We start from the raw sequence: 24,101 nt of genomic DNA, 5'->3' as shown, positions 1-24,101 counted from the left end.
CCATTGTGATTCCTAGATTTCGGACTGTACTTTTGGGGGGGGGCATTGACCAAGTTCAATGGGCCACCAGTCCTGTTCCCATAATTGGTGTGCCTTTCCGAACAGCATTATTTCGGACTTTTCTGCATTAAGCATTAGAAAGTTCTCAGTCATCCATTTTTTGATGGCCACCATGCAGGACCGAAATCTGATTTTGGTGTCGCCTGGGTCGGGGCCCATGGTGACCAGGATCTGTGTATCGTCAGCGTATGAGACAGTTTGGAAGCCATGATTCCTGATTATCTTGGCTAGGGGGGACATATAAACGTTGAATAACGTTGGGCTCAGGATTGAGCCCTGGGGGACGCCGATGTTGTTATCTGTAGTACCGGACAGGAAAGGACCGTTTTTTACTCTGGATTTCCTGTCTGCCAGGTAGCTTTGTAGCCATCCCAGCGCCTTGCCCCCGACACCAACCCCCACCAGCCGCTCTATTAGTACTGTGTGGGAGATGGTGTCGAAAGCTGCAGAGAGATCCAACAGAATCAGGATTGCTGATTTCTTCGAATCAATGGCATTTTGTCACAGAGGCTTTCTAAGAATAGTTCAGGGACTATTTTTGTCCATTTCAACCGTCTACCTTGATCGCTAGTGGTCAACCTTGTAGAGTCTTCAATTGGAGGAGGCCCATTCATTCCTATGGGCCTCCTGGCCCATAGAAATGAATGGGAAAGTATTCCTTAATTGCGATTCGCAATTTGCGAATCGCAATCAAGGAATTTTTAGAAATCGCAAAAAAAATGTGATTTTGTACATACATACCTATTTGCGATTCTCAAATAGCGATTTCTTAAAAATCGCTATTTGAGAATCGCAAATCAGGTTGATGATACATATGGCCCCTATATCAGTGAATCTCATATTAGTAGCTTTTAGCATTATGGCTGCCCCTCCCCCAGTCACAGAAGACCCTCAGTATTATCTTTTGCGTCACTGAATTATACAGTAGGAGGTGCAGTCCTCTCTTACAGACTAGAAGGGCCTATAAAACAGTGATTTTAAAGGACAGATTTTCAACAAATTCAACAAATTCCCATTTTCAATTTAGAGTACGCAGAAAACATATATTGTTTGCTTCTTTGAATAGGAATTCCTGCACTCAGAATGGGAATTACGCATCAAAATCAGCCCATCTATGTAAAGTAAAATTGATTCCTTTCTACAAACAGACTGCATGTACACTACAGGGTCTGAAATATGTCGGAGAAATGAAATAGGGTCCGATTCACAGAACTAATTTAAGACAAAATCCTAAACTTACTACTTTTGGTATTCACAGAACTTAGGATTTTGTCTTAAAACAGACTTAAGACAGACTTAAGTTAGGATTCTGTCTTAAGTCTGTCTTAAGTCTGTCTTAAGACAAAATCCTAACTTCTGTGAATACCAAAAGTAGTAAGTTTAGGATTTTGTCTTAAATTAGTTCTGTGAATCAGCCCAATACAGTTCAATGATATGAGATCATGGGCATAGGAAGTGTGGGGGATGCAGGGATATATCCCCCTCAGATTTTGTATTGGGGGAGACATTGGAGGATAAGGGTGGGGAGGACGAGGACACACAAGAATATCCCCTCTCTTTTCAGTCAGTCACAGGGTCATTGGCACGTCTAAGCACTAGTGCTTGGACTTGCCAATGGTCCTGCACTTGACCTGTGACCTTACCTTTCGTTGTGCTACAAATCTCCAGGAACACTTTCTCATCTCGCCCTCGCCGCCAGGGCTGCCTGCAGTCTGCACTTCCAGGACAAAGGAAGAGTGGTAGTTTGTTGATTGCTGTTTGTATTCTGCCTCTTTTCAACCTGGACCATACCTTATTTGACTGTTTCACACTATGCAATTCAGCCACTCAAAGGCTAGTATTTTGTTGAAATGTTTATTTTGAGCAGTTGAAACTCACCCAATTATCATCAGACATAGTCTAAGCAAACATTTTGGGTTACCTTGTGTCCGATGTGTTGAACTGTCCTAATATGTACACAAATAACAATGTAAAATGTAACAAATAACACTCCAAATCCTGCCACCCATTGAGCAGACTGAGATGGAACTCCTGGTCTTAAAGGTAAAGTCCGGTTCCCCGGAAGATCCTGTTAAACCTGATTTGTTTAGATCCTTCCAGGATTCCATCCTGCGGGAGGGGCAGACGCTGATCAACACATATAAAGTAGAACAAGATTAACCCTGCCACACAGATATAGGAGGTCCTATTACAGGATCCAATTAATAAACAAATGGGGTTAACATGAAAAACAGAGCCATAGACTTCACCATTCCTCTTTTTTAATACATGATATTTTTATTTTTATTTTAAAAGGTGATTTATCTTTTCTCAGTGCGATTTTTAGTCAGAAATACTGTTGACACATAGTTCATATAAAAATGATTGCATCTAGGAAAGGGCATATTTCATTCAAGATAAGGGGAAATTAAGTACAATACACAAAAAGGTTCCTCACATTCCCAAGCCCTCCAAAGGGAAACATTTTTTTGTTATATATACATCATCACTCAAAATACTCATTCACTTCCTCATTCATTCAAATTCACTCACAAACTAGTACAACCATGCCTGCAACCACAGATGTAAAATAGTTGCATAGGTAAAAGATGGGCGGAGCGGACCAAGCTAGTGGGAAAAGATTTTTATGGGGACCCAGAGGTTGCCGTCCACTATGTAGCGCCGACGCGCGTTTCGGTGTTGGCCCTATTAGGCAGCACCTTCTTCAGGGCAGGAGTGTACAATCAGGGAAGGGAACACATAGGCTAAGATGGGATCACAATATTGTCCCTCTCGTCGTTCGCGGCTCAATAAGTCTCGAATCACACTGAGAAGCAGCTGACAGGATCAAGGTACTTTGTTACACCTTACCTAGCTAATATCAGAGCACTCCTGAGGCGGAAAGCCGGGAGTTAGGCAACCCTTCTTATTTTAATCGCCTTAATTTGCACAATACACCGGTCTTTTAAAAATTGTTTGTTGTGTCTAAATTGCACTGTTGCACTGACTCTGTCTGGGACAGCTGGGGGCTCAATTGTACCCGCGTCAGACATACCGAGGGCCGACTTAGGGCCACACTCGGATTTAGAGAGGCTTCCGGAGGGCGACGAGTTTGGCCGCCATTGCTGGGGAAAAGCACGGTCAGCGCTCTAGCGGTCGGGCGAATTTCGGCCCGGGCGCTTAAAAGCAGCTGACAGGATCAAGGTACTTTGTTACACCTTACCTAGCTAATATCAGAGCACTCCTGAGGCGGAAAGCCGGGAGTTAGGCAACCCTTCTTATTTTAATCGCCTTAATTTGCACAATACACCGGTCTTTTAAAAATTGTTTGTTGTGTCTAAATTGCACTGTTGCACTGACTCTGTCTGGGACAGCTGGGGGCTCAATTGTACCCGCGTCAGACATACCGAGGGCCGACTTAGGGCCACACTCGGATTTAGAGAGGCTTCCGGAGGGCGACGAGTTTGGCCGCCATTGCTGGGGAAAAGCACGGTCAGCGCTCTAGCGGTCGGGCGAATTTCGGCCCGGGCGCTTAAAAGCAGCTGACAGGATCAAGGTACTTTGTTACACCTTACCTAGCTAATATCAGAGCACTCCTGAGGCGGAAAGCCGGGAGTTAGGCAACCCTTCTTATTTTAATCGCCTTAATTTGCACAATACACCGGTCTTTTAAAAATTGTTTGTTGTGTCTAAATTGCACTGTTGCACTGACTCTGTCTGGGACAGCTGGGGGCTCAATTGTACCCGCGTCAGACATACCGAGGCCGACTTAGGGCCACACTCGGATTTAGAGAGGCTTCCGGAGGGCGACGAGTTTGGCCGCCATTGCTGGGGAAAAGCACGGTCAGCGCTCTAGCGGTCGGGCGAATTTCGGCCCGGGCGCTTAAAAGCAGCTGACAGGATCAAGGTACTTTGTTACACCTTACCTAGCTAATATCAGAGCACTCCTGAGGCGGAAAGCCGGGAGTTAGGCAACCCTTCTTATTTTAATCGCCTTAATTTGCACAATACACCGGTCTTTTAAAAATTGTTTGTTGTGTCTAAATTGCACTGTTGCACTGACTCTGTCTGGGACAGCTGGGGGCTCAATTGTACCCGCGTCAGACATACCGAGGGCCGACTTAGGGCCACATTCGGATTTAGAGAGGCTTCCGGAGGGCGACGAGTTTGGCCGCCATTGCTGGGGAAAAGCAAGGTCAGCGCTCTAGCGGTCGGGCGAATTTCGGTCCGGGCGCTTAAAAGCAGCTGACAGGATCAAGGTACTTTGTTACACCTTACCTAGCTAATATCAGAGCACTCCTGAGGCGGAAAGCCGGGAGTTAGGCAACCCTTCTTATTTTAATCGCCTTAATTTGCACAATACACCGGTCTTTTAAAAATTGTTTGTTGTGTCTAAATTGCACTGTTGCACTGACTCTGTCTGGGACAGCTGGGGGCTCAATTGTACCCGCGTCAGACATACCGAGGGCCGACTTAGGGCCACACTCGGATTTAGAGAGGCTTCCGGAGGGCGACGAGTTTGGCCGCCATTGCTGGGGAAAAGCACGGTCAGCGCTCTAGCGGTCGGGCGAATTACAGCCCGGGCGCTACATAATGAAGTCTGTCTTCCGTGCGCGCAGCGGGTGGGCGCAGCGGGCGCGCCGATGGCGCGCCGGAGGCGCGCCAGAGGCAAGCCCGTCTGGGCCCGTCCGGGCCAGACCGGGCCTAGGACCAGTCACTATGCCCTCGGCCCCTCTGGGATTTACGAGTCTCTCGAGGGAGGAACTCTTGGCGTTACGGCATCTTGGCGACCTGGGATGTCATCTTTGGGACTGGACCAATCCCCCATTCTGTTGTTGCCAAGCCTGCCCTGACCCTATCCCGGGGGAGACAAACGGTAAGAAGGCTGGTCGAGTACTAGAGATGGTGCTACTTAATTGTAGATCTCTGCCTAAGCATGCGGTTGAGATTAACCTGTTGATAAAAGAAGGTAATATTGACCTGCTCTTCCTTACGGAGACATGGCTATCCTCTCATACAGATTTTGACATTATCTCTGCGCTTCCTAGTGGCTTCAATATTCAGTGTCAGAATAGGGAGAAAGGCAAGGGCGGGGGTCTTGCTATAATCCATAAGGAGTCCCTGACCTGTAGACTTGAGGAGGGCGGAATTTTAGACGCAGAAAGCGCAAGCTTTAGTATTCAGCTTTCACCTACTCATTCACTTTCAGGTTTCCTTATCTATAGGCCACCGGGAAGGCTAAAACACTTTTCTGACTCCCTATTAGAAGCTACCTTAGCAGCAGCCGCCCAGGCCTCCAATTTTCTGGTCCTGGGAGACCTGAACCTGCACTTCGACGACCCCAATGACAACTTAGCTGTCGATTTAGTTGCAAACATTAACTCCTTTGACCTTGAGCTTGCAAGCAAGGAAGCCACCCATAACAAAGGCCACCTGCTGGACCCTATCTTTTCGAACATCTCCCAGCTTGTAGCCAAACCCCCTCTGCCCCTTCCATGGTCAGACCATTCTGTAGTGCCATTCTCCTGGGAATTCTACTCTGAAATGACCAAGGCATCTTGTCCCCGTATACTTCAAAGACCTTAGCCGAGGCTATCGGTAGAAAACCTGAAAACCGCCCTCGAACAATCGGTACCCTCTGCAGAATCTGGCGTCCTTCAAGCAGATATAAACTTCCACGATTGGCTTACTAAGTCCTTGGACACGGTTCTGCCCCTTAAACTTACCACAAAAAAGAGCAATACCTTTAAATCCCCTTGGTTTACGCCCGAATTAAGAGAGCTCAGAAAAGCCTGTAAAAGAGCTGAGCGCATGTGGCGGAAAGACTGGACACTCAATAGTAAAACCTCCTATAAAGCTGCCTTAAGACTTTATAAATCCGCACGGCAGAAATCAAAGGCAGTCTTTTTCGAGGAGAAAATTAGACAATCAGCCAATTCCGCCAGAGAAACGTTTAAAATTGTTACTCAGCTCCTCAAAATTCCAGCTCCAACATTGGCTCACAATGACCCCGAACTAAAATGCAACCAACTAGCAGAATTCTTTGATGCAAAAATACGGAAAATCCTTGATAGCCTCCCTCAATCATCTGTCATACTACCCATTGAAGCCCCTTTCTCAGTCCCTACCTGCCCCCAATTTGAGGCGTTCAGCTGTATTACCAGGGAAGACTTCTGCAACACCTTATCTAATATAAAAAGTGGTTCTCCTTCCGACCCAGTCCCGATGCATATTCTGAAACAAATTATGAGCACCATTGCTCCTTTAGCCACAGAGCTACTAAACGCGTCACTTACCACTGGTACAGTGCCCCCGAGTTGGAAGCAGGCAAAAGTCAAAACGCTTTTAAAGAAACCGGGACTAGACACTTCCGATTTGGCCAATTTTCGCCCTATCTCCCTTCTACCTGGACTGAGCAAAGTGGCCGAAAAGGTAGTGAATAGGCAGCTCTCAGAGTTCCTGGAGTCTAACGATCTCTTAAGCAACTCCCAAACGGGCTTTCCCCCAGGTCAGGGCACAGACACCGCCCTTATAACTGTGACTGAAGAGGCAAGATGCATCTTGGATTCAGGGGGATCAGTGGCCCTGATCCTCCTGGATCTAAGCGCTGCATTCGACCCCATTGACCATGTAATTTTGGTTCAACGCCTTGCCAAGCTGGGCATCACAGGGTCAGCCCTCAGATGGCTGCAGTCTTTCCTGGACAATCGATCCTTCAGGATATGGGAAAATGGCTCTATGTCCAAATCCACTCCTCTCCAGTGTGGGGTGCCGCAGGGCTCCTCCCTCACCCCCACACTGTTTAATGTCTATATGGCCCCATTAGAGAATGTAGTAGCCCCCTTTGGGATCAAATCCATTAGCTACGCAGATGACACTCAACTTGTCGTCTCGCTGTCACAACAAAGGGGCTGCCCGGATGACCTCCCGAAATGCCTCACTGCAATTTCGTCCTGGATGTCTAGCTCAAAGCTCAAACTGAATGGAGCTAAGACCGAGATCATGTTTCTGGACAATTAATTTACCTGCCTGCCCCCTGAGCTGTGGCCCCCTTGCATGGGGGACTTACCCCCCCCCCCCAGGAGAAAATTAAAAGCCTCGGGATCTGGTTTGAACCCCAATTAACCTTTAAGACCCATGCACAGAAGGTCGCAGGAGGCTGCTTCGGCCTGTTACGGGCAGCTCGGAAGGTTCTCCCCCTCCTTCCTTTTCAATCGAGAAAGCTATTAATCCAGGGCCTAATTCTGTCCAGACTGGATTATGGCAATGCTCTCCTCCTGGCTGCTCCTCTAGCCACTATTAATACCCTCCAGCGAGCACAGAACGCTGCAGCCAGGTTGCTCATGGGGGCGCCTAGACGGGCGTCAGCCAAACCATTGTTAAAAGCCCTTCACTGGCTCCCAATCCAGGAGCGAATCACTTTAAGTCACTTTGTATCGCTCATAAAACGTTGCAGGGTAAAGGCCCCCCGGCCTTGAGAGGTCTGATTCGCCCCTACAAGTCGGCCAGGGCCCTTCGCTCCGACAGAGAAAATCTGGCCTTCACACCGAGAGTAAGGAAAGCACGTACCGGAGGCCGCCGGTTTTCGTTGAATGCAGCAAATAAGTGGAACGCACTTCCTAGAGATCTACGCATGGAACCCGCCTACCTTAAATTCAGAAAAGCACTTAAAACCTTTCTCTTCCCTATCACTCCCTAAATACTTCCCTTCTTGAGTTCTCTGTGTTCAGTTCAGCCTTTCAGCGCTGGGACGCTTCAGGGCAGCCATGCGCTCTATAAATCCAATTTCATTTCATTTCATTTCAGATGGAACTCCTGGCCTTAAAGGTAAAGTCCGGTTCCCCGGAAGATGCTGTTAAACCTGATTTGTTTAGATCCTTCCAGGATTCCATCCTGCGGGAGGGGCAGACGCTGATCAACAACTCACTTCAGATAACAGCCATCCCTAAATCTTGGAAACATGCTAAGGTAGTCCTTCTTCTAAAAAAAAACACGTTGGACCCCATCAGGCCGGATAGCTTCAGACCCATCTCTCTACTTCCGTACCTTGCTAAGATGGCGGAAGCTCATGTGAATTCTATCTTGACCACTTACCTGGAGTCCAACGGAATTCTGGACGAGTCCCAAAACGGATTCCGTGCTAAACATAGCACGGAGTCTGCCCTTTTGGCCGTCACGGAACACCTAAGGGAGGTGCAGGACCAGGGCGAGACTTCGTTTTTGATTCTGCTGGACTTGAGCGCGGCCTTTGACACGGTCTCCCACAGGATCTTGCTTAAGAGACTGTGGGAGATCGGAGTCAGGGAGAGTGCCTTGGATTGGTTCGCGTCATTTCTATCCTACCGTTCCTTCCAGGTGCACGCTCCACCGTACTCATCCAGCAGGCACCCTCTGGAATGTGGGGTTCCGCAGGTTTCTGCGCTTAGCCCCACATTGTTTAATGTGTATGTCCGCCCCCTGGCTATGTTGGGCCGAGAACGTAAGATTAAATTATTATCATACGCGAACGATACACAACTCATTTTTACTTTCTTCAAAAACACTGTGGTGGACCAAATCAAATTCCAAGAAGATATTCTGGCCATATCAAACTGGTTGTCTCAGAACTGTCTTCAGTTAAATTCTTCCAAAACGGAGGTACTTTTAATAGGCAATGAAACTCAGAAATGGGACAAACACTGGTGGCCTCCCACACTAGGACCTCCTCCCACCCCTAAGGAGGTAGTTAAAAATTTGGGCATGATGTTGGACAACTCACTTTCTCTAGAGACTCATGCCAAAAGAGTGGCAGGCACCTGTTATGGTCGCCTACGCTCCCTTAAACCCATTCTTGGCTTCTTTGAGCCTCCCACTCGTCAGATCATAGTCCAGGCTCTAGTCTTATCCCATCTAGACTACTGTAATGGCTTTATGCTTGGCTTGAACCTGACAGTGATAAATAGGCTACAACGAGCTCAGAATGCTGCCGCTCGTATTTTGTTTGCACTACCAAAAACCTGCCATACCTCCCCGATTCTCCAACGCCTGCACTGGCTACCGATCAAACAACGCATTCAATTTAAAACTCTATGCTTAACCCATAGAATTCTGTATGGTGCTGGTCCCCAAATTTTGCAGGGACTTTGTTCCCTAGATGCCCCCACGCGCGCCCTCTGCTCTGCGGACCTATCTTTTGCCTGCACAATCAAGATCCGGAGGAGCAGAGCCGGTTGCCGCTCCTTCAGGTATCTGGCCCGAAGCTTTGGAATTCGATCCCCCTAAGGGCTCGGGCCACCACTAACCACATGCTCTTTCGAAAACAGATTAAAACCTGGTTGTTTTCTTCCATTTAACATACTTTCACTGGCTGCGCTGTTGTACCATCGGGCATGTCCACAAGCGCTGGGACGCCCCGTCGCTGGGGTAGCCATGCGCTATATAAACAGAATTAACATAACATAACATAACATAAATATCACTATTGTATCTTGTTTCTTTTATAGCACTACTCAACCCAATCCAGGGTGTCGGAGCGCTTTACATCACACATACATATTATACATGGACAATAAATTGTGTGAATAAATACATTTACAGGATGTGTTACATAAAATAGTGAGCGTTACAAGGAGTAGGAGCCACATGTCCTTTACTTCATGGTTCACTCTGCTATATTAGAAGGATTACAATTTATGAATTGGAAATCGCTAAAGGACCTCTGTGTTAAAAGCAATAACCCACTTTCCCATCTACATAAATTGAAAATCCATTATCTGTGTGTCACGTGATGTGATTTGCTGGCGACATATTTATCTACTTTGATTCAAAACTGGGACTACACAAAATACCTCTCTCTCCAACAAGTGCATTAACCTCCAGAGTTATCTTACCATTATTAATAATCCTGAGATTGACCAGGTACGTCAAGATCTATACTACAGCTGCCTTAACCCTATAAAATATTCTAAAATGCAGACTTTGCACTCAATTAAGCAGAATAGATATACTGCCACATTTCTCCGCGTTGCCAAATTCTTTCTGGCAGAGTTTTAATAAATACATGTATAAGTGGAGGCCTAGTACTTGTGCCAGGGTTACTTCACTTTTATGGCACAACTCGGAGGCAAAATCGAATTTGTTAAATATTGTTATGTACTCAAATGTACTCATGATAGACCTCTTTAACAGATGTGAGGTCTTGGAATATGATGTCGTTTTTTGTAATATCACTTCCTGTGAGGTCATGGGTTGTGATGTCACGTGCAATGCCACGAGCTATGATATCACTTACATACTGCCTAACTTGGTTAGTGCCCCACTTCTTTTTTTAGGACTTGTGCCCTGGTGTGTATAATGGAGAACTGGTGTTGGTGGTTATAGGAGGCTGGCTTAATTTAACTGCATCGCTGCGGCGGCTTTTCCCGCTGTGTGCGGCAAATTTGAAAAAGTCGCGTTACATGACGAGCTCAGTTCGTCATCCGCACACGACCACCGTGGCTGATGACGAGCTGAGCAATATGCAATACCACGCGCTGTGATATCACTTACATACTGCCTAACTTGGTTAGTGCCCCACTTCTTTTTTTAGGACTTGTGCCCTGGTGTGTATAATGGAGAACTGGTGTTGGTGGTTATAGGAGGCTGGCTTAGTTTAACTGCATCGCTGCGGCGGCTTTTCCCGCTGTGTGCGGCAAATTTGAAAAAGCCGCGTTACATGACGAGCTCAGTTCGTCATCCGCACACGACCACCGTGGCTGATGACGAGCTGAGCTCGTCATCAGCAGCGAAGAGGATATGGTGCACACTTTCAGGAGTGATCCACCTTGCAGTAATTCAGGCAACCCTTATGGTAATTTTAGTCCTGTTTTACTATATTTAATCAACAGTGTTGATTAGCTTAAAAAGATGTACACAGTGTTTCTAAAAATAAGCCTATTATTTATGCAACACAATCGCTAACACATTGGTATATCTCCTACCCAGGGTTAACAATACACACAAGAATACTTCAAAATAATCAGGTAAGTAGCACAAATATACGCTCATCTCCTGGGGGAGGTCAAACCATATACTAAGAAGGTCGAATGCGAACTGCAAAGGAGAACAGGACTTGGACCAGAGGACTCAGAGGAGCAGAGGACACAAGGAACCCCCGATGGTGAGTACCCAGAAACCCTGTAGAGGCTGTGTGCAGAGTGGAAACACAACTGTGTTCTCAATGGAAGTCAATAAGGAAGTCGTGGTTGCGGTTTTAAAGAAGAAGGACTCTTCCCTGAGGACTCTGAAGAAACTCTTTGGAAGATGGGAGGTTGCCTGAGGAACCAGGTTACCTGCACCAGGGAAGCCAGGTCCATAGGGGTGAATTGACATTGGAACCCGCCGTAGATGACAATGGAAGACTTGGAAGAAGATGCCTATGGAGAAGCCCGTGAAGGAGTCCGGTAGAATCCAAGAGGGGATTCTTGAAGAGGGAGATCCTGCAAGAAGAGGAGACAGAACCTATGCCACTCGAAAGTGACCGGGAGGCACAGAAGCATAATGCCCATTGACGTCGCGAGGTTCAAGAGTGAAGACAGGGAACTTGTAGCTGCAGCTAGGAAGACCAGGCGACATTGAGGAAGATCAGGAGCCCTGCACAAACTGTCCCTCATTGGGTGTCAGTGTCCAGGTGATCAGTGTCTCGCATGAGCCCCAACAAGCCTTGGTAGCTGCAACTGGTGTGGAAAGCAAAATGTTGGGACCAACAAGGTCCAAGAGACTCACCAAGTGCAAGAGAGTCAGAGTAGGCCTAGACCCAGCAGGGAAGCCCACTGAAGCAAAGAAAGACCATCTAGGTGACCCACGGGCCAAAGGCACAGAAGTTGCAAGAGGACCTCAGGCAGATCACTGTCCACAAAATTGAAGAGAAGCCAGGTCAAGCCTCTAGGAAGCTGCAGAATCACCACTTGTGTTGCTTGGCCTCGGGAAGTCCATAAGACGACAGGAGCTGCAGACAGGTCAGCTTCATTGTGGTGACTGCAGAAGCACAGGAGAGAGTCCTTCAGTCCAAGGGAGATTACTTTGGATGTCCTTGATGCCCTCAGGCCTTCTGGAGAACCTGGGAGAAGCATACCCACAGACAACGCAGAAGACTTAAAGAACAGTGAGATCAGGAGCAGCAGCAGTCTTCCTTGATGTAGTTTTGGTTCCAGTCGAAGTCTAACAAAGTCTGTGTGTCCAGACGGTCGAAGAGCCATCAAGTACCCTAGGGAAATGGTTGGAAGGACTTGGGGTCCCTTCCAGAGGAGGGGCTGAGCAGATGAGAGGACACTTTTTTGTCATTTGTCCAGTTTTGCACCTGAGTGGAAACCAACGGTTCCTGAACTGGCTCAAACTGGAGAATACAAGGAGGGCACTAAATGTGCCCTTCAAAGCAGTTTGGTGGTGCTGAAAGGCACCCCCGCCCCTGCCCAATACACTAAGTTATGTCTAAGAGGTGGTGACACCTCCCTGTGACAGGAAACATTTTGTTCTACATTCCCCTGCTCAGTCTCAGCAGAAGGAGGGCAGAATCGTATCTGTGGTTGGCAACAGCACTAGCTTGCTAGCAGACCCTGAAAGGCTGTTACCGGGCGAACAGTGAGGTCCTCTAAGGTGTTCCACAGTACATGGGGTCACACTTCAGTACTGGATACAGTAGTGGGGTATGATCCCATCATGTATATACCAAACATTACCAGGTTTGGGGCAGCCATTATATAGCCAGACATCTTGTAATGACTGGTGTCCACTGTATACCATAAAATGGCTGACCTCAATTAAGAAGCCTGGAGAACCGACTCTGGGTTTGTAGAGGTATCCTGCTCATGAAGGGCACCCTCATACTTGTAACCAAGCACACTGCCTACCATAAGGGTGACGTATAGGTTTTAAGTGCAGTGACCTAAGATAATCAGGATAATACCTGTTGTGAGAGGTGCAAGCACCATCTCACACAGGCTGCAATGGCAGAATACATGCTGCAGCCCATGGGAGACCTCTCCTGTACCTATGCCCAGGGTACCTTAGTGCCATATACTAGGGAAATATAAGGGTACCCCAATTGTGGATGCACCAAAGTACTTAGCAGAGCCAATTTAAGGGAGAGATCATAGTTGCTGGGGCCATGAATAGCAGGATCCCAGCAGACTACAGTCAAAACACACTGATAGCAATCAAAAAGTGGGGGAAACCATGAAGGCAGATCCCCCCAACACACACGTAAGGACATGAGAGTAACCTTGCCCAGGTGAGTCTTTATTTTCTAAGTTGAAATATCTAGAAAGTCCATCTGGGTTGAAATGGTTACTTCCAGGGCTATGTTTCAATTAAAAGTCCAGCCCTGTAAGGAAATGGACCACCTCAAAAGTTTGGGGTTTTCACCCTTCATCTGTTTAAGCCATAAGAGGGGTTTATGGTCTGTCTGAACAAAGAAATGAGTACCAAACAGGTATGGCCTCAATTTCTTCAAGGTCCGTATCACAGCAAATGCCTCCCTCTCTATAGCTGACCAACGCTTTTCCGTGGGGGTCAGCCTTCTGCTTATAAAATATACTGTTTGATCCTGGCCCTCTGTATTACTCTGTGACATACCACACATACCCCTATCTCAGAAGCAGCCGTCTGGACAATGAATGGCTTGGAGTAGTCACAACTTTGAAGAATTGGAGCAGAGTGCATGGCTTGCTTCAGGTCATCAAATGCCTTCGGGCAGCTATCTGTCCACTGAACTTTAGGCATTCTTTTGGAGATGAGATCATTAAGGTGTGTCACTATGGACCCGTAACCTTTAAAGAATTGTACGTAGTACCCAGTCAGGCCCATGAAAGCTCTGACCTGAGTCTGGGTAGTGGGATAAATCCAGTCCATGATGGTATGAATTTTGCGGTCCAATGGTTGAACTTGGTCTCCACCTACAAGGTGGCCCAAGCACGCAACCTTGTTCTGTCCTATTTGGCCCAACTTGATTGTGAGGCATGCCTTCTGCAAGACCTCAAGTACATTTCTGAGGTAGACCAGATGATGGCCCCAGGTGGAGCTAAAGATATGTGTATCATCTAGATATGCTGCACTTATATGCTTCCAGACTTTATTTCCCAGCCTATGAAATGTGGCAGGAGCATTTTTCAAACCGAAAGGCATCATAACAAATTGACAATGGAGTGTTCCCTAACTCTAGATTCACTAGTGCTGCCACCATGGGGTTCTAATCCCCAATTCTTTCTAGCACTCTGGACTTCTAGGGTTTCTTTGAGCAGATATTATTCCCTTTCTAGAGAATCCCCCCTCTTGCTAGAGATAGAGGTCCATATTGAAGTGTCAGAGGAGGTTGAAATAACCGAGGAGGACTTGAATCCTTTGTACCCTCCCACAGGAATAAAGGAGGTCCAACCTCTAGGGCTTCCCTCTTTGTCACTAGAACGATTCCCTGAGGGACTAGATTATTCCAGCAAGGGGGCTTCGGAATCCTCTTGAAGATACTCAGAAGTAGAGTCATGGGTGTTGGACAGCCCTGGCTCATCTTCTGGAGCATTAACACCCGTATCCAAGATGTTCTGCCCTTATGACTTTTTCCTATGTAGCAATAACTATTCCTCTAAGATTACTTCACTGTTAATATGCAACTTTCCAAATGCCACTTGTAAATATAACATCATAGAGTTGAGGAAGGCCTCCACACTTTCAATCATTGTTTAAATTAAATGTTCAATATTTTGGCTCAAATACTCCTAGCACGAGACCTATTTGCCAGTTTTGGGCATTTGACAGTTTTCTTGAACTTCCTGTTTAACGTGTTTTGTGCTTTAGTGCATCCCACGCACTATTCATTTGTGACCTTCCACCCCATGTATTCGTTTGTAAGCATCACACAACAACACCATGTTTCTGGTGTTCGTCACTAACAGCTTCTATATGAGCTTTGCCACACAACTCATTCTGCATATTTCACTATACCTATCTTCTGTGAGCATCTCATATATGTCTCTCACAGCAGGCTTTTATACATTGGTAAACATCTCTCTTCCACAAGTACTCTGTACATCTCATTTTTGTGAGCATCCTACACAAGGCTAATTGTTATGGCACATTTATCTCATAGGGCTTCTTAAATTTATGTGCATGATAATGCGGTTTGAGTGCACTCTACACTCATATCATCCATCTGCGAGTTCGCTTCTCATAGATTAGACAACAACAGTTTCTGTATTGTGTCATATACTTTGCAATGCTTAAGGGTTTCTCCACCTTCTAGCCACAGGAATGCAGGCAATAAACTTCAGTTGTTTGAGAAACTATTCTTGTTCTTTATCTTGTGCCCAGCTAAAAAAGAGCATTCCAAAAGGGTTCCGACTGACTTCAATACTCAACAGAACTCGAAGTTGCGCGAAAAAAGCTACGGCGGTAGCCCAGGTGACTGGTCCTATTGATCTTTTTATTTCACGCGTACATGAGACTATTGATCAAAGTATTGTTTTATTGGAAAAAAGAGTCTCTATGGACCTCGCTAACGCTAGGCGTTCATCCCTGGGCCCTTTGGCAAAGGCTAAATCTCCTGTTCCGCAGATTGTGAATAATTGTTCATTACCTATAACTATGTCCACTAATCATGTTTCGACTGTACCGAATACTGTAGATCTATCGGTTGCCCCATCAGACTCGGACCCGTCTTTTGAAGACCTGGAGGTTACGCCAGATCTCGAAACTTGTCAGTCACCTGACAAAGTGGAGCCGAGTCTGAGTGGGCATAAGGTTGTGGATACAGTTTCTGTACCCATTGCTCCACGGGGAAGGGCTCCTAAACCCCATAAGGCCACATTGAAGGGTAAAAGTAAAGCAAGGAATCATAATTTGATCTCCCCTACCCCACAATTGACATCAGGTATCCCGTGCTGGGTGCAAAACATGGTAATAGACTTAAAACTAGACCTAGAAGCCACTTTAGCAGCTCAAATTAAGCCCTTAATTTCTAAAGTGGATAGGCTTACTTCTTTAATACAATCTAAATGGCCACAAAAAAAGCAGGTACAAGTGTCTGTCCAGTCTCAAGGGACCCTGGAATCAACCACTGAATGTCCAACGAGTACTCAGGCCCCCAAAGGTGTATCAAATATGGCTCAAGGTACTGCAGTCCATGGGAACCCAGTTATACCCCCAAAGCCGCAAACAGGGAATATTCCCGCTCAACCAATGACTGTCCACATTACAAAAGGGAATACTCCTGTCCAGGCGACCCAACTTTCTGTTGTTACTAATACTGCTACCCCCACTATTCAAGCTAAAGAAGTAGCAGGGAAACCTAACTCAACTTCTGCACCTCCTATTATAAACAAACCTGAAGTGCCCAAACCAAAGCAGACACGTTTTAGGTCCATAAACCTACCACCAGAGGTTTCCCCGTTTGTAGTCGTGTTGACGGCGGTTCCCCCATTAAAGGAGGGAGTAAAAGAATCGTTTACCGAGCTTAGGAACAAATGTGCTCAATGGCTCCATCTACATAAACCCCTACCTAACAACATGAACGGTGAAATCCTTACCGTACGTAGAGGGGATTGGGTGGGCAGAAGCAATAAATCAATAGTAGGGGACGTAATAACTGTCAATTTTAGGGATGTAGGGGCAGCAAGTTACGTGTGTAATGCACCCAATAGTGGTCCTGCGACCCAAATTAACCCACTTCCCCTGTCTTATTTTCTATCAAAGCCCGTACGACCTAACACCCCCTGTCCCACTTTTCAAAGCAATAGTGGACCTGGATATTTTCCACAGCAACCTGCTAAATCTTGGTTGCAACCACCTTATCCGCCCCCTTTTTTTCCACATCATGTTAATTTACAGCAGCAGCCCCCAAATGCCCCGCTTTTTCCTATGCATCAAGCAAAAGCCCACTGGCAACACCCTTTTCACTTCCCGCCACCTTTACCCCAGCCAGTTTACCAATGGCCGCAATCTTTTCAGCCACCTCAATTGGATAAATATTCTTGGCAACAAACGTGGCAGGACCCGCCCCACTCTCAAGACCCTATGTCCTCACAATTCGCCCACCCAAATAGATATGCCGTGCTAGATGAGGTAGACTGACTCAGCTCACTAGAAGCATCGGATCTTAATAACCCTAATTCTGAGAAGGAGTATTCCTTTCCCTCTGCCAAGCCCCCAGTCATACCTTACGATTCTATTGAACTGTCTTCATTAAGATCTTCCCAGCTCATAGGCAATCAGGGTAGCCTGGATATATGTACAACTAGTGCTAGCCCCAGCCTAAGTCCGGTTACCATCTTCCGGGAAGAGGGTCCTGCTTCATTATCACCAGTAAACCAGCAGGAGCTATCTGTTGCAGGTAATGCTGGGAAACCAGCAGGAATTTCCCTTATTTCCTGGAATATTGCCGGTCTTGCTAGTAAATTGGGTACACCCTTCTGGACCAGCTTTTTGGGCGAGGGTTTTGATTTAATTTTACTACAGGAAACTTGGTGCCCAGGCCCTATTAATATTGAAGGGTATGTATCTTTTTGTCTCAGTGCAACCAAATCCAGCTCGGGCAGGGCTAAGGGAGGCCTTTTATTGTTAGTGTCAACTAAGCTGTGTGACTGTACGGTTAAATATAGTACAACCGTGGGGACACACAGCCAAGTTATAAGGGTGGAATGCAGAAAGAACATTGACTTAGTTATTGTTAACTTTTATAACAACATTTTTGATGCCACCAGGGGGGATATTTTACTGCCTTTAGAAAAGGAAATCATTAAAGCTTTAGATATCTCGAAAAGAAAGGCTGAGGTGGTATGGGCTGGGGATTTTAACTTGCAGCCTTGCCATCTATCTAACGGGAATATCTGTGGCTTTGATGTAGCATTAAATAGTCATTGGAGAGATCAGGGGGGGAAGGAGGATTCCCCTCATTTTCAACACTGTAGTTATGGTTCCACCCTAAACAATATGCTAGCCATGCTAGATATGACCCTGTTAAACTGCAATGTCAACAACCGGGCAATAACTTGTCCTACATTCACGGGCAGAGATGCAGGTTCATTTATTGATCATATCTTGTTGTCTAGCAGTGGAGACTACACTGATTTATATGTGAATGAGGAAAGTCTCAGTGACCATAACAGCTTAAGGGTTACCCTTTTGGGCCATGGCACCTCAACAGCTTCAGGTGGTAAATGTACAACCGATATAGTGCCTACTAGACCAAAGGGCCTTAGGGTTAAATGGACCAGTACAAATTCCAAAGTTAAGCAGAAGGAGGTTGTCACCCAATGCAAGAATCAAATTAGTTATTGTCTGGATGATGACAGTGATTCTGGCTATTTAATAGAATGTTTTGTATCTTTGAATATCACTATTGAGGGTATCTTCACTAAGTCCCCGTCAGCCAATAGCAGTCAAAAGCAGGGGTGGTTTGACAAGACATGTATTGTCGCCCTCCGCAACCTAAAGAAAGCGCTAGGCACCAAACCACGCGTTAAGACTGTGATACAACACCTCAGGGCTAGTTATAAATTAGCCATTAATAAAAGGAAAAGGGTTTTACAGTCTGAGGCGTGGGACAAGCTGAGGGAGGCTGCTGAGACTAAAAACAGCAAACTCTATTGGGAAACGATAAATAGTCCGTTTCTCAGTAGAGAAAATGTTCCAGAACTGACCTCATATGTGGCATGTAGCGACTGGGTTAATCATTTCTCGAAAATATTTAACCCTGAAGGGCCAACATCTGAGTTACCACCACCAGATACAAATCCATGGTTGCCCCTTTCGTTGGCTATAACATTGGAAGAATGTCAGGAAGCAATTTCTTTGAGTAAAGGAGGCAAGGCACCTGGCCCCGATGGGGTCCCGCTGGATTTATATAAAGATGAAACAGCGTTATGGGCTCCCATTTTGACAAGGATTTTTAATTGTGCGGCTGAAAATGAATTCCCTTCTACCTGGGGTCAATCGATTATCATCCCTTTACATAAGAAGGGCGATAAGTCAGAGGCTTCTAATTATCGCCCAATTTCACTATTGGATGCCTCTGTAAAGGTGATGAGCAGGATTTTGCTAAAGAGGCTAGAAGACTGGGCAACTGATTTTAACATCTTAACTAAAGTCCAATATGGTTTCCGCAAAGGTCTGGGTACACTGGACCAATGCGTAAACCTGGACCTTTTAATCAGTAAATATACTGTGGCCAAAAGTGGCAACCTCTTTTTATGTTTTGCTGATTTGAGCAGCGCATTTGATTTGGTTAACCATAGTATTCTTTGGGAGGTTCTGCTTGATGCAGGGGCACCAAGGGAAATAGTGTATTTTTTAGCCAGACTATACGAAAAACTCTCATGTAAAGTCCGCTATGGCACCCTTGGCGAATGTACCCCGTTCTTTAAAGTGTCTCGGGGCATTCGTCAGGGTTGTGTTTTAGCCCCGCTTTTATTTTCCCTTTTTATTAATGGTGTAGACCGATCCCTGACCAACATTTTAGCAGATGCCCCCCTGATTGGCGGTAAACCTGTTCCGCTGTTACTCTATGCGGATGACGCTGTTCTTTTATCTCGAACACAGTTGGGCCTACAGCGCCTTATTGATAATTTCACGCAGTTTATACAAGCTAGGCAGCTTCGTGTGAATAAAACTAAGACATATGTAATGTCATGTGGTCAGGCAGCCAAGCAGGTAAAACATACTTTCTTCCTAGATAAGGAAAAGCTGACCTCTGTTAAATCTTTTTGTTATTTGGGAATAACATATAGTAACAGTGGGTCCTGGAATGCGGAATTTGATGCCGTAAAAATAAAAATGTTACGGTCCACCAGTAGCATTTTTCGTTTTGCCTCTAAACTTGGCTCACGAAGTATCTATGATATGATGAACATATATAATGTATGTTGTGTTTCCTCTGCTCTGTATGGGGCAGGGGTGTGGGGTCACTGTGAGGGTATTCTCTTGCAGAAGGAGGAAAACAAGTTCTTAAGGAGGCTATTATGCGTTCCTCCCTCCGCCTCCATACAGTTGATCCATGATGAAGTTGGGATCGAGTACATCTCTGACTTAGCAGCAGTTCGGCCACTTTTATTGTGGCGATCTATTTGGGCTAAGTCGGAGACTCGATTCACTCAGGATATTATCCTTGATTGTATAGGCTTGGATCATTCCACACGGGTATTATGGTTAAGATACATCCACCATTGGTATCTACTTTTGTTTAACATTAATGTGTTCCGTGAGCCGGAAAAGGTTGTATCTATTACAAAAAAAGAAATTAAGATAACGTTCCTTAAATTTCGTAAGGCTGAGCGAGACAAAGCTGTTGGAAATCTTGCTACTTTGAAATTCTACAAAGATTTAAATTTAGCTCCTGGATTGCAATCCTATCTTGTGTTTGTGACCCGCCCTTCTCACCAGTATGTTTTAACACGGGTCAGATTGGGTATTGTACACCACTTGGTTGCTTTTCCAAACACAAAGACTAGTTCAAACACACCTTGTCCGTGTGACGGTACTTCGCGTCAGAGTAGTTGCCATTTTTTACTTTTTTGTAAATTTTACCAGTATTTTAGGCTTAAATACCTTAAACCAATTTTTATCAAATACAACATCTGTACCACACAAACAGCATTGATAATTTTATCCTTACTAGTGAACGAGGAGATTTGTTTCTTCTTGGCTACTTTTATTTTAAAATGTACAGCTGCCAGGAAAAGTATTGTATTTTAAAAAATTGTTCACTGACCTGTCTGTACTTGTGTTATACAGCTGCCAGGGTTTATTTATGATGAAATTAATGTTATTATCCCTGTCTGTATATATATGTTTTACTTCTCCTTGAATTTTATATCAATGTCTGTATTACGGTATTTATATAGTGTTCCACAGTATTGAATGATTATTTAACAATTTTTAATATACAGTTCCCAGTAAAGGCCTAGTAAGTAATTTCTACTGACTCCTAGGTAGTCCATGTAAGAATGTCGTGTATCTTATAAGATCATGTCGACCTATAGAGGCATGTTTATTTTCTACTTGCTGCACTTCAGCTTTTTTCCCCTTTTCCAGGAAAGATTATTCGTGATTTTTAATATTTTAATTGTGTTTTGCTTGTATGATTTGTATGTACAAATCGAATAAAAGCTTTTGAACTTGAACTTGAACTTGACTTCAATACTCAAACAGATACACAGAATCCTATACCATACTTGTAGACCTGCCAGCCTTAGGATGGTCTTGCCCCAAAAAAAATTCATGTTACCTCCTCCTTTTGCTGACTCTTTTTGTTGGCCTTAGGACTCTGAGCACTTTCCCACTACTGACCAATGCTAACATGCATGTGCTTCTCCCCTAAAAATGGTAACATTGGTGTATATACAACTGGCATATCTTTATTTAATTTTTAGTACCTTGTACCATGGTATACCATATACCCAAGGCATGTATATTAAATGCTACTAATGGGCCTGCAGCACTGATTGTGCCACCTGCAAAAGTAGCCCATTAAACATGTCTTAGCAATGCCAATACAGAGCCTGTGTGTGAGCTATCTCGATTTGGTGTTAAAAACCCCTTCCCAAGCCTTAAACACCCCTTTTATCACACCTAAGCTACCCCTAGGTAGCCCATAGGGCAGGGTGCTATGTTACTAAAAGGTAGGATATGTACTTTTAAGTTTTGCATGACCTTGTAGTGAAAAACACCTGCATTCATCTTTCACTACTATGAGGCCTTCTCCTCCCATAGAATAACATAGGGAATTCCTTAATACAGTATTTTAAGCTGTACATTCTGGTTACAAAGGAGTGGCTGTGTCATGTTTTATATCTTTGGAATGGCAATTATAAATCCATTTTACTGGTAAGGTTGGATTTCACATTACTATTATAGATATGTCTTTTGAGAAAGTGAACATTTCTCTGCTCTGTGTGTTCCTGCAGTCTGTCTCAAATACACTCCAATATTAGTCCGGTTGCAGTTTGAGGTTTGTGACTAGGAGATTTCTGATTATTCTTCCTATTCCCACCTTTTTTGCTTGGTGCATGAAGATGTAAGATTCAAAAACATGTGTTTTTTCCCATTTTGGTCTAATGACTTTGTGAATGTAAATAACAATTAAAACATACTTGCAAACTATGACTTCACTCCTGCCTTCATCAAATTTTCACTGCAAAACTATGCAATAGTTTTTGTTTAATTTAACGTACGTCTCTCAGACAATGACCGATTTATATATGGGCACTGGAAAGTCCAAAAGGCTGTCCTTGTCCCCCCCCAGAAATGTAGGTTCTCCAATGCCCCTGCATGGAATCGCACTTTGCTATTGTCAGAAATTAGAAACACTTATTTTTCCTCAAGAAAATAAACCATGGTTAACATCTGGTACCTGTTCCAGAATGTAGTAACAATCAAAAAAGATAACACATTGCAGCAATAAACAGGAAATTGTACCAGAAGCCCCTGCAGTACCTGTGATGCAGGGGGACACCCAACCCTCCAGGGGTCCCCAACTCTTTAAGGGGGTCCATCCAGCCCAAGGTCAATGAAAATATATTAGGTACAGGAGACTGATGGGCCTCTCATCACATTCTGCAGGAGGGTTCCGTAATTTTTAAATATATTAATTATACCCATAAAACATGCTACAATGCAGGAATCCCGTTATTGCCAGAGCAATGGAGCAGGCAAACATCGGTGCAACTGTTAAGTGGAGAGTACCGATCCCACCGAAAAGAATAACATGGTGAAGAAGCTGAAAATGACTCGGAGGGTGGAAAGGGAAACAGAGGGCCTGTAAACACATGCAATCTTATGGGCTACTATTGTAAAAAATAAAAAATAGTACCTGTGCAAGCCACCGGCCATAGAAGGAAACTGGCCACAGAGAGGGAGCTGTACTTGGTCCATGAGTGACTGAATGCAGGAAGACAAGAAGAGAAAGTGGTAGCAAGAGGCACTGACCAAGGAGAAGCAATGAAATGAGAGTGACAACCAATGATAAGTAATGGTAATCCTGTTTTTATTTTTGTTGTTTACAAAAGATTTCATAGACAGGGCATACACACACTCTTGGGTGTAACCTAAAAATCTGCAAACTTAAAGATCTGTAACAACACTTTTTTCCATGGACTGGGCATGCAGTGCGTGATAAGAGTAGAATAATTGTAGAAGTAGCACAGATTAGACTGCAGATGTTTCATGACCAAAATGACACAAATCCGTGATTGAATTTGATGAATAAAGACCTTTGTTTAATTTCCACAAATCCAAGGTATCTTTAATACTCTCCCTGGTTAATTAGAGTAGAGTACAAAAAAGAAAACCATGGGAAGTGGCAGTCTCTAGAGTTTTGTATCAATGGAAAGAGATATGTTGTATATGGGCCATGTGCTGTGAACTCCAGATTCTGATCCACTAGAGATAAATAGATGACTGCCAATCTAAGTTATATAGAATAATGACTGCAATTTGTATAGTCCGGCAGCAAGGGGCACTCTTTGGTAGACTACATAGCCACTTCTAGAAAGAAGCTTCATTAAGACAATTTTTGCACAGTTTATTGCATTTCTTAAACATGAATCATTATTACCATTACTTCAGCTAAATAAATAATTTAGGCCAACTCCCCCTGGCCCACACCAAGAGCCTTAAAATCATCATTAACTGCAGATGCATCATGACAATCGAAGTCAATGTCTTCTTTCCTTCATGCTTTCATACCCTGAGGATTCTGAGGACAATTTCAAATGGTTCCCAATCAGCTCCTGGAAAACTATCATGCAAGCCCTGGTCACAAGCAAGCTTCACTACGGGTACACACTCAATGCCGGGATCAACAAAAAACTCACTACAAGGCTACAGACCAGTAATAAATCAGAATCACTCACAAGCTCACACACTGCACTCACATCACAAGAGGGGTTGACTGGCCATAGCAGGCACTGGGATATTTACTGGTGAGCTGGTAGGGTGGGAGCTTTTTTCTGGCCTGTGTGGGCTATTTAGGTCTCACGTGGGTGTGGCAGCAAAGCTGCCCCGCCTCTGCGAGAGATATTGTTAAAAAAAATTCTAAAGGGAACTCTAAGCCCCGCCCCTCC

At 44.9% G+C, this 24,101-nt stretch overlaps 1 protein-coding gene across 1 annotated transcript in view; it reads left to right on the top strand.

Moving 5' to 3' along the window:
• The window catches only part of LOC147747108 (vitamin D3 hydroxylase-associated protein-like), a 458,139-nt gene that overhangs the window by 266,116 nt on the left and 167,922 nt on the right, over positions 1 to 24,101 (top strand). The window lies entirely within an intron of this gene.

Source organism: Lissotriton vulgaris, chromosome 1_1 (assembly GCF_964263255.1).
Source record: "Lissotriton vulgaris chromosome 1_1, aLisVul1.2, whole genome shotgun sequence".
In the NCBI taxonomy this organism is placed as follows: domain Eukaryota; kingdom Metazoa; phylum Chordata; class Amphibia; order Caudata; family Salamandridae; genus Lissotriton; species Lissotriton vulgaris.
Note: the sequence above shows the minus strand (reverse complement) of the source record. Positions and strands in the feature narration are given on the sequence as shown.